We start from the raw sequence: 11,109 nt of genomic DNA, 5'->3' as shown, positions 1-11,109 counted from the left end.
TATTTTTTTTTTTTTGTTCTACATTTTTTTGATTTAATTTTTTTTTATTTATTGCATCGAAATCCCTTTTTCTCGTCAATTTACCTATTCCCCCCCTCTGGTCTTTTTTCTTTTTTTTTTTCTTTTCCCTGTTATACAGCATACTATCAATTTTTATACATCTATATATAAATATATATAAATATATATAAATAAATGGTTATTTGAAAACCAATACATAGAAAAAACACTGGTGCTTGATACACTGTGAAGCGAAAGCATTGAACACGGATCGAAGACAGCCCCGCGACTGGCCGCCACGGCTTCTCCCGGTTAGTCTCGAGGCAAAGCAGTTACAAAAAAAAAACCACAAAAAAACTGTGAAACCTCTAAAACGACGTCATCTATTTCAGCTCCAATATCTTCCTCTCCTGACTTTTTTTTTCTTTTTAAATATTATTTATATATTTAACAAAATTAAAAAAAAAAAACAATAACAAAAAACACAACTTTGGCTAGAATAATTGCAAACGGGATTTCTCAATACCGGCCGGCCATTACCGGAAACGTCTTGACGACAACACGATGCAAGCTCCGCTTTACTGTCAGCTTTGGTTAAATTGCATGCTTGCCTTTATTAATTTGCAAAATTGTCTAATTTTTTATTCTTTTTTTTTTTCCACGACCTTACAACAACAAAAAAACACACACAAAAAACAAGGTGCTTGGAATATTTGGAAGATCTTTTTTGTTTCTAAACATTGAGGGTTATGTGCAAACTTCATCCTTGTTTCTTGTCGATAAGCAAAAAAAAAAAAAAGAAAAAGTGTCTGTTCTGCTGCCTAATTTGAAATTATTAAAAGAATGTTATCCTTTATGTGGTTATACTTGTCGGCTTAGCGTCAGCTCAAAATACCTCAGCGATAATGATCCGGAGGGCGTGCAACAATATATATCTGTAACCGTGTTTGATCATTTCAAAGTCATGGTGCTTTTCACTTTAGTGAATATTATAATAATTATTATTTTTTTTAAATTAAGCGCAATATTTAATTTTGAAATTTTAGTTATTTTGCAAGCTGGCGATTTTCCGTTTACCGCGCTGTTATAATACGACTCGGTAAGCGGTGGGATCAATATATAGAAGGCTGTGGATTTGCCTTTAATATCGGCTTTTTGATGTATAGATCAAATTGTGTTATACCGGATTATTAGCTGACACCCCCCCCCCCCCCGCGCTCTTTCAAAGGAAGGGGTATTGTGTTCAATTTGTCGTTTCCCTTCCTGTGATCTGTTGGCTTTAAGTGAGAACGTAACATTCTGTCTGTGCGTTCTGTTATAATATTCGCTTCCAAATGTATAGGTCAAGGCTGGGCCAAGTTAGAGCCAGACACGTCATTTTAGAAAGTTAATACTTTTTTTTTTTTTAATCACAGATATTGAGGGCAAACTTATACGTTAAATCGTGGAAAAGAAAGAAAATGGCCCATATCGGAAGAGCCTTTTGACCAAGTATACAGTTTATTTAGGTGTACACGTTATGGCTCTTGTCGTATGTCCATCTGTATATTTTAAGTATAACGAGAGGGGAGATTGTCTAAAATTTGCAAAAAAAATTTACATTGTAGGGGAAGCTGAAATATACCGGCTGTTATTCTGGGCGGCGATACCACCGGAGATCATTGTCACTGTGCTTTTTGATCTAAATCTAAATTTGTCATTAAAATATAGGCGTAACTTTATGTCTTTGTTGGATATAAATGTCTACTTTCACCAAAGTGGCTCAATTTCTATGGTTTTTTACACTCTATTAAGAAGGTTAAGCCAACAGGATCTCACCGGTTTGGTGGCTTTGTTGCCCGTGAGGACATTGGCTTGTCCTACATCAATTATTTTAGAGCTCATTGAGAATTGCGGGGGCCGTAGCGGCCAACGATCTCTGTAACAGTTTTTTGGTTTTTTTATTTCGAAGATGACTTGGTTTTCTCTTTGAGCAAACTGAAGGATACATTAAAAGCTGGAGGAGGTTCTACAAGAAATAACGATGTATCTGTGATGTCTCCTCAATGAAGAGGCGGTGAGCTTCGGTCCTACGTAATCATTAAACAGATAATGCTTTGCTTCTCTGCGTTTTCTGATAACTTTAAGGTGAACTTGCCGTATTCTACGATCGAGTGAGGAAAGAAGAAATCTCTAATCAAAAGTTTAAGAGGCGGCATGCTGGGGTACACAGTTACTGTTTTTATTATCATTTTTCATAAATGATATAAATGGGTGATTAAAGGGTTTCATTAAACAAAGTTGTAATTTTCATCGAGGATTCTGAAAGGAGAATTTTTTTACATTCCTAAGTGCTACATCTTTCTTCTCTCCTTTCTTTCTTTTTTCTTTCTTTCCTCTATTTTTCTTTCTTCCCTCTTTTCTTCCCTCTTTTTCTTCTCTCTTCCCTCTTTTTCTTTCTTTGTCGTTTTTTCTCTCTTGTTCTTTCTCTCTCCTCCCTTGTTCCTTCTCTCATTTCTCTTCTTTCTTCTCTCATTTCTCCTCTTTTTCTTCTCTCTTCCCTCTTTTTCTTTCTCTGTCATTTTTTCTCTCTTGTTCTTTCTCTCATTTCTCTTCTTTCTTCTCTTATTTCTCTTCTTTCTCTCTCCTATCTCCTTGTCTTTCTTCTCTCTCTTTTCCTTTTCAGAAAGCAACGTTAAGACACCAGTGTAGCTAATTTGCGGAACGAAAAGCTCTGTTTTCATTGTCAAGCGTAAAAAGAGCACAGTGTTTTCGAGTTTCACAGATAAACATCTTTTGCTTGACTTTGTGCAATTTGAGACGGTCACACCACGCGGAGAGATAGAATTCAGTCCTGGCAACTTAACCGAATCCTCTGGACTGCGGTCCTTAAAAATCCAGCAGAAACTCCTCGGAAGTATTCTTTCCGCTGAACCTCGTCAGCTGCTTCACTTTATCAATCGTTCACGATCTGCTTGTCAGAAGCTTGTTGTATCGTAAATTATTGGAGAAAAATAATAATTGCTCACTATATAAAGGAAAAACGTTTGCTTGTATGGGACTGATGGTTTAACGCTTTGCGCTCCGAAAGGGCCGGCAGCACGTAGCGTTTTAAATATGTTGCCAACTCCTACGGCACCCAAAAAAATAATAAAAAAAAATAAAGAAATAAAATATTGTATAGAATTTGAGCTGAACAGTTTAAATGCACAAGCAGTTCTGTTCGTACATATGATTGTAACCTTATTTTACTGTGTAAAGATGGTTACATTTATTTTTTTTTAAGCTCCTATAGAATGCTCGTTTGTTAATGTCCAAACATAATCTCCTTAAATTTTTTCGTGAAATTCTTATTCTTTTGTTATTGTAATATACAAATCCTGTTTCTTTTCCCTTGAAAAACATTTGCTTGTATTATGGTTTTTTGAAAGCTTTTCCTGTAAAAGTCTCCAACGCTAACAGTCTGTTTCAGTTCTTTTGGGGTTTTTTGGTTTTTTTTACGTATTCTCGTTTTATTTAATTTTTTTTTTTCTCGTCGATTTTGGTGGTTTTTTTGTGAACCGGTCAGAAATTCACAGGTCTTTTAAATGTTTTCGGGGAAATTTTTATTGGACACTTGCTTCTTTTGTCTAGCAGATTTAAAGATGTTAATATATTCCTTACTGGCATGTGCACGGCTGTCATAGAAGCCACTTTATCATTTTCTTCTGCTTTAATTAGAAAATGTCTATTTATGAATCCTGCTTGTAGTTTTTTTTCCACAAATAAAATATTAAAATTTAAATTCCATCTCCGAATGTATTTTTTTCAGAATTGTGTATTTTTTTAAAAAGCCTTGAATGTTTATTTTAATTAAATATTCCACGTATATGACATCAGCATAATGGGAAGTGGGTTAAAAAAATAATTTTAGAATTAATGGATATTTTTTAAATGTGAAAAAATTCCTGGTTTGTGCTATTGAACCAGTAGGCTATGTAATGTCTATCTAACGTTCATGCTGTAGGAATTGCCCCCTGGCTTTGGGTATACAGATGATTGACAGCCTTCTGGGTGGGGTATTGCACCGCTTGTTCTGGTTTTTACCCCCTGTTACATATACGTGGGGGGGGTTGAGGAGCTCAGTCTTTGGTAGGATGACCTTCTGGTTATTTATGGTCCTGCTGGCTCTTCCTTAAGCCCCTGGCTCTGGATGTAAGGGGATCCCCCCCAGCTTCGGTAAAACCAGGACGCCATATGGTGTTAACGAACCGATGCTGTGGATTAAAAAAGCCGACATAAGTACTTTTTAGGAGATGCACATGGGGGGGGGGTAATAAATAAAGATGTGATAGACATACCTGGGATTTCTCAGAGGGTCTCTGAGTTTTTGCTCCAAATTCAGGGTCTGGGGGTGAAGAGGCAGATTCTCAGGGTCACACAGCGTTGGAGCACTTTGAGCCCATAACCACATTTACTTCCCAAAATCTACTGGTTATGCTGATTAATTGTGGTATTCTCGTAGTGCTCGGGCTTAACTCTTTAGCTGCCAGCTGGACCTTCACTAAAATTGATATACCTTGTAATCGCGATTTGTACAGTACCGGGTATGTCAAAGGACTTTGGTTGAAATAATATAACGGGTCGTACATCGTTCTTCTAGAAACTTCATTGCAGGTTCCACGATTCAGTCTGACACCCAATCTTAATGACTCTGTTAAGTAAATTAATTAGAAGGATCAAGTAAAGCACATTCACACATCTAATAACAAGGTCCCAAAACATACGAGATGTGTCATTTTAACTAAAGTGTTTTTATTCAGCAAAAGCAATGTGTCTGAGTTTTGAGGGCTTACCTGCCGCTTGGAATTCTCAAACACTAGTCTTAAAATGTATCTCTGAAGTTGATCGTAAATCCATCAGAAACCATAAAACATGGAAAATTCCAGGGCTGGCCCCGCAGAGCACATAAATAGGGGTTTTCAGAAATTATTATTATTTGGTCAACGGAACATAAATCACGATCTACAGAAAGAAATGGTAAGGAGGTCCCACTCAACCGGTCTTACAGTCCAGAAGTGCGGTCGAAATTAACAAACTTGTAATTGTTACGTTTCAAAGACACCGTAAGGAGGTTCGCTTCTTTGCGTCGGCCGTAATAAAGCCTTGTAATGAACGTTGGGGGAGGAATCGGCGCTTAGATTATAATTTGGTTATGGCGCATTTTCTCAGCCCTGGTTCTCGAGTACCCCCAGTCGTTCGGTTCTTCTGTATCTCTTCAAATGAATAGAATCATCTGTCAGGTGAGTAACATTCTTATATAATACCGCTCGTGAGACGTTCGCATTTTGATCTGTGCAAACTTTAATTTTATCCAAATTTGACAAATTTGTAAATTTTTTACGAATCTCCAAAATCGAGGAGGGACCCCCAACGAAACAAATTAAAACAAAGCAGAGAGCGCCAACATTTCTCTTGCATTTTGTTGCTTCCTCACTAACTCTTACTCATGCTTTCTCACACTCCCTCTCGCACTCACACTCACTCTCACACTCTCATTGAGTCTCTCTCATGCTTTCTATCAATGTCTCCCTACCTTTTCCGCTGACCGCTTCCATGTCCTGTCTCCTTTTCCACAGCTCCGCTTCTTCTCTTGCATCTTCTCGTTCTTCTTTCTTCGTTCACTCCTCCCCAGTATCATCTTCATTAACCAGGCCTCTTGGAGAACATCTTCGAAAGGGGCTGAGCCTCCGCATACACCCTCTCCCCCAATTGGAGGAACGGGAAGAGGCTGCCTAAGTGACTCCGCCTTTTTTGCGGAAGTTCTCTGAGGATCAGTCTGCATTATTCTGGCCTCTCGGAGTGCTTCCGCAAAAGGGCGGAGCCACAATGTGCACCGCGGGGACCGCTTCTCCCCCGTTCCTCCAATCAGAGGAGAGGGTGTATGCGCAGAGGCTCAACCTGTTCTCAGTATCTGCATGACTATTCCTCCCATTAAGTTATCTCTCCTCTTAGGTTAAGTTGCTGCTGGTTGTTGATTGGTTCAGGCAGTCGTCGTAAAGTTAGAGCGAGAAGGGAGAGAACTTCAGGACGGGAAACTGATTAGATAATGCTGGCTCTGCCACGGGCTGCCACAAACTTCAGCTTCCTAGAAGAGGATTTCATATATAAATAGGGTTATACGATGATTGGCTGCCGTGATCGCATCATGCTTGGAATCTACCATCATTTTTGTTGCTTGTTTGAGAAACCTGTCACTTTATTGTGCTAACAATTTTCATACAACAATGAGACAAAGTCTTCATTGTGTTCTGCCAAGATACCCATCCATCTCCTTTTGGCACAGTCTCCGCATCCTTGTCAAAATCTTTTGTATGGCGTCCAAGAAAGACTAATTAATGCCGTCTCTGCGCGTATTCAGTGGGGAAATTGTCCTTGTAACTAAAACTTAAACTATTTGCAAACATCGCACCCAAATAAGAGAGAGATAAACATAACAGCGCCGCATATTCCCGCAACCAAGAAACAACCATTTTACAAACTGCATTTAATATTCAATGACAAAAATTAGGTAATTAAGAAAAAAATGTTAAGGAATCGGGAGGACGGAGGCCGTTAGTGCAAACTGCCTTTTTATTGTTTTATTTTTATTTGGTAATTGCTCCGTAATCATGAATATTGCTTTTTTTTATATGTTCTGAAAGCGTCGCTGAGCTGATCTGTGTGATGCAGAGAGAGCTTCATCTACACAAATATATAGGAGCCACGTGTCTCAACATCATGATTACATTACGGAGACGGGCATATCTTCTACTCACAGATCGGTAAAGAAAACCCTGTTTAGTTTAGTTCCAGTGCCGTCACCTCCCTGTACAGCTAACCTCTACGCACTCCCACCCCTCTATCTCTTGGGCGGTTGTGTTTGGAACCGATTGGCACCCACTCATCAAGGTGGAGTCGTCCGAAACAGGTTAGGATGCTCATTAGCAAAGTTGGGGCGGTGTAGGCTCCTGGCCAAGGGTTTTTGATGGGAACGCAATGCTTTGAATGGTGGGGTTGGACGACAACTCAAAAATTAGACCCACGTGACTGTTCCTTTGGGGCAAATTCAGAACTGCGGGTAGAAAGAAGAGGGACATCCGTAAGACTCAAAAGAACCTGCGCAGGACCAGTGATGGTCATAAAAATCTGACCATAAATGCCGTCCGCCTAGAAATGTTTCAGTAAGAACAGAACTTCTGTTCTAGAACGTTGTGGACGGATATTAGAGGTTTGTTTTTCTGGTGGTCCCTACATTACGTGACCTTAAAAATAAAGTGGTGGATCATTTTGGTCTCTAATTAGACAAATCCAATTAGAGAAGGTCGATGGTCCCTGGATCTGTCTATTTCCTCCCCGGATTCTACGCTTTTGGCTGGCATGGGGAATAAGTTTATTCATTTGCGTAATGTTGCCATATCTTTACCATAAAAGTTCGTAATGAACCCGGCGGTAGATGCCGTCACCAAACGAGAGGCGGCAGGGATGTGGAGGAAACGGCTTCCGATACAATGTGTTCCTGGTGTTACCAAATCATATCCTTGCGGATGGAAACGAAGCCCCTGGTGAGGTAATTTACGGAATTTGGAAATCTAGTTCTGAAGGTAAAGATAGGTCGTCACGGAGACAGCTTGGGGTTCTCGGCCAGGAAGCGTTTTCATCATCATCATTCGATTACAAAATAATGTCTTATTATGTAACCTTCTTCTAACGCTAATAATTCTATAGAGAATTCGGTTGACAAACTTTGGGCGCGTTCTGCTGACACTCAACACAGATTAGAGACTTAAAAACTGCCGGCAGATCGGCCCCATTCGGCCCCCGTCTAGTCGCCCATTTCTCCTGCTGTAAAGACTCAAACCTTAATCAGTCGTTGGTCTCGTCTTAGATTCAGGAGCCGTATGCCTATCCCATGCGTGTTTAATACCCTCACTGTATTACCCTCTACCACTTCTACTGGGAGGCTGTTCCTCATCTACCAGCCTCTCAGTAAAGTAAATCTTCCTTACATGACATCTAAACCTCTAGTTTTAGATAATGGCTTCTTGTTTTAACATTTCTCATCCTATGACTAGCCGGGCGGAATGGAGCCGATCCACCGGCAGATTCTATGTTTTATATTAATCAAACTACTACTTATTTAGGTTTTAGTCCCACTGAGTTATCAGTTTTCAGCGTGTGAAAAGATGAAAATGAAATGTTTACTTAAAGGACAATGTCTTAAATAAATGGTAATAGTATTAATAGTTCTTTCTTTGAGAATTAGTAGAATGGCCCTAAATATCCTAATTTTTTAGAATTTTTTTTTTAACAATTATTTTTTATTGAATAAAAGGACTCGGAAGTATCTGTGGAGAGGGCTTCCCGAGAACAGCCGATGACATGAGTTCCCCGGAGAGATTCCCTGAAAAAACCTTCCTTATCCCAAAAAACCACAAACAGGAGAAATCGAGATCTTATCTCCGGCGTTTGTTCCTCTTAATGGAGACATAATTCTGAGCTGAAACGTCGTTTGTCATCCTATCCATTCAGGGGGGAAAAAACTCTGCGTTCTTCAAACTAAATATTTGAGGCTAATACAGTGAGGGTATTAAACATGCGCGGGATAGGCATACGGCTCCTGAATCTAAGACGAGACCAACGACTGATTAAGGTTTGAGTCTTTACGGCAGAAACATTCTGTTTTAAGGGGATCAGTGGTTCGGCAGCCGTCGGCGCAGCGACCGTCTGTGTCGTGCATGCGCCGGCCACACTGCTTGCTGTTGGAAGCTGAACGAGCAGAGCTGCCAGACGCGGATTTGGATGCCCGGAGGCCGGCAATCGCTACGCTCCGTGTTACTGCAGCAAAGGAATTCAGCTTGGCCGCGCATCAAGACCCAAAGAACCGCAGGCTCTGGCTCTCGTACAATGTTTGGCTGTTATTATTACGTCAGTATATTTTGTACTCGTTACTGTCATGCGTTCAGCTGACGCCGCTGCAGAACCTACCGCTGTGTTTAAGCTCCCGGTCCCGCTGTGCGCCCCAGACATCGAACGCGTCCAGATGATCTCCTTCCCAAGCAAAGAACTGAAACGTTTGATAATCTCATTTTAGGCTATATCTAGTTCTGGAAGACTGTTCTAAAGAGCTAACAATCTATTTTATGGAAGGAAAGCAGTTTATTGGCATTAGGGTAAACACATCAGCCTTTTTTTTTTTTACTGGACACATATATGTTTCATGTTGCTGACCAGACCCATGTAAAGTGCTGCCCGCTGCAGTGCACCGGGTGTATGATGTCACACGTATGACGGCGCTTTACAAACGCTGGTCTGCATCACGGGAAATGAATGTGTGTCCCGGAAAATTGGTTCAGGTGGTCATTTCTGACAGGCCAGCGGAGGAGACTATGGAAGCTTTAGCTTTGGGTGACAAAAACAAAAAGTTATTCTGTGATATAAGTAGCACACGGAGAATATGACAGCCGGCCCGGGCGGACCGGCCATCTGTCTCACCCACTCACCCGATCTGTTCGAATAATCATAAACGCTCTACAGGTTGCTATGGTGATAAGACCACTTTTCTAATGTTACACTAGAATCACTTTAGAAGTCACAGTCAAGGTCCTACGGCCACAAGACCACAGTGACGTCCAGGCTCGGACTGGCCATCCGGCACGTTGGCAATGGCCCGGTGGCCGATAAAATGCCAAGGCTACCTGGTCATCCTCAGTCTGGCCCTGGTGGTCATACCTGGGAGCTCTCTGGCTACCCGGACCCCCCCTCCGGGATGTGGTAGGAGGTCCTGCTGACGTCGCTGTTTCTTTTAGTTTTTATACAAAAAAAACCCATTTTATGCAAACAAAATTATTACTGAAATATTAACACAATAAATAAAATATTAAATAAATTACAATAATGATAAAAAATAATAATACATTAATTAATAGATTAATATTCTCAGATTTTAGCTTTAAACGTCTCACAAAGACCCCTCCGGGAGTCAGACAGCATTTGTGTCGAGTTTGCTGTTTGAAGTCCTGTTTTAATGTTTAATTCTAGATGATTTTTTTAGGTCTGCATTCATTTTATTTACAATCGGCTTTTCCACTTTTCATATTGCGCATTCCTCAGATATTTGCGTCTTTGGCAATTCACCCAAAATCTTTCCATGACAACAAGAGACGGGGAAACATTTAACTCCGACGCAAACGGCCTTCTCTTTAGTGACAAAAGCAAAACCTTTTCTGTCCTCAATGTGAGGAATCCCCTGATCTTCTACATAAAATTGCTTTGCGTCTTGGCTTATCTCCGCACTTTTATCATTCTTTTCATCCCCAGCCCAGCCAGGCTCAATGATAAGACACGAAGCTGGTTGTGATGGTCCACGATTACCATCAACGCATGGTGGTCTTCGTATTGCTTTTGCTTGTGTCTTAGAGTTTTGGGGGTACTCTGTCTCTTATAGACCCCGTTATCGACAGCTTTTCCGAAGCCTGGCAACAGATAATGAGTATTATATCCAAAACAGGACAGGCTGACGAAGACTCATCTGGTCCACGCTTAGTTCAAGAATAAGTATAGCTCGTTGACCACATTTAAAAAAGTAGGATTTTGAGTCCATTTTCTACAAATCAACTGTAATTAAAGTGGGTGAAATGGAGCTTAAAGGCCCAAAACCCCCAAAGATCATCCCTGCCGAAAATGACAGCGGCACGTTAAGGCCAGCGGCCGGCAGATGACGCAATCGGCTGGATATGCACAGCTTCCGCTTTCCTGCATGTCCAGCCGCACGCTGCAGCGCTCGATCTGCCGTGTGGTGCTGTCGGCCGGCAGCCCACCGGGTATCTGCCGGGTGCTAGAAAAGCATTAGCTTAATTTTTAAATATTATAAATATTCACTTCTTTGGTGTCCCTTTAAATAATGTTTTATTGAGGCTTCTTTGGGAGCCAAAGGATTCATTTAGTTCTCCCCGAGCACCGAAGAAAAGAAGATTAGCGACATGTCTAATTGGCAGCATATGGAAACTCTCAATCGCAGAGATCTATTCCGCCCGCTGAAATATCCACAACCGCTTGTAACGTTGGAATTAAATTGTCCAAACAATCGTATTCTGAAACACGGAACACGCC

The sequence above is a fragment of the Sceloporus occidentalis genome, unplaced genomic scaffold (assembly GCF_023333645.1).
Source record: "Sceloporus occidentalis isolate IW3139 unplaced genomic scaffold, rSceOcc1.0.p SCAF_291, whole genome shotgun sequence".
Taxonomy (NCBI): domain Eukaryota; kingdom Metazoa; phylum Chordata; class Lepidosauria; order Squamata; family Phrynosomatidae; genus Sceloporus; species Sceloporus occidentalis.
Note: the sequence above shows the minus strand (reverse complement) of the source record.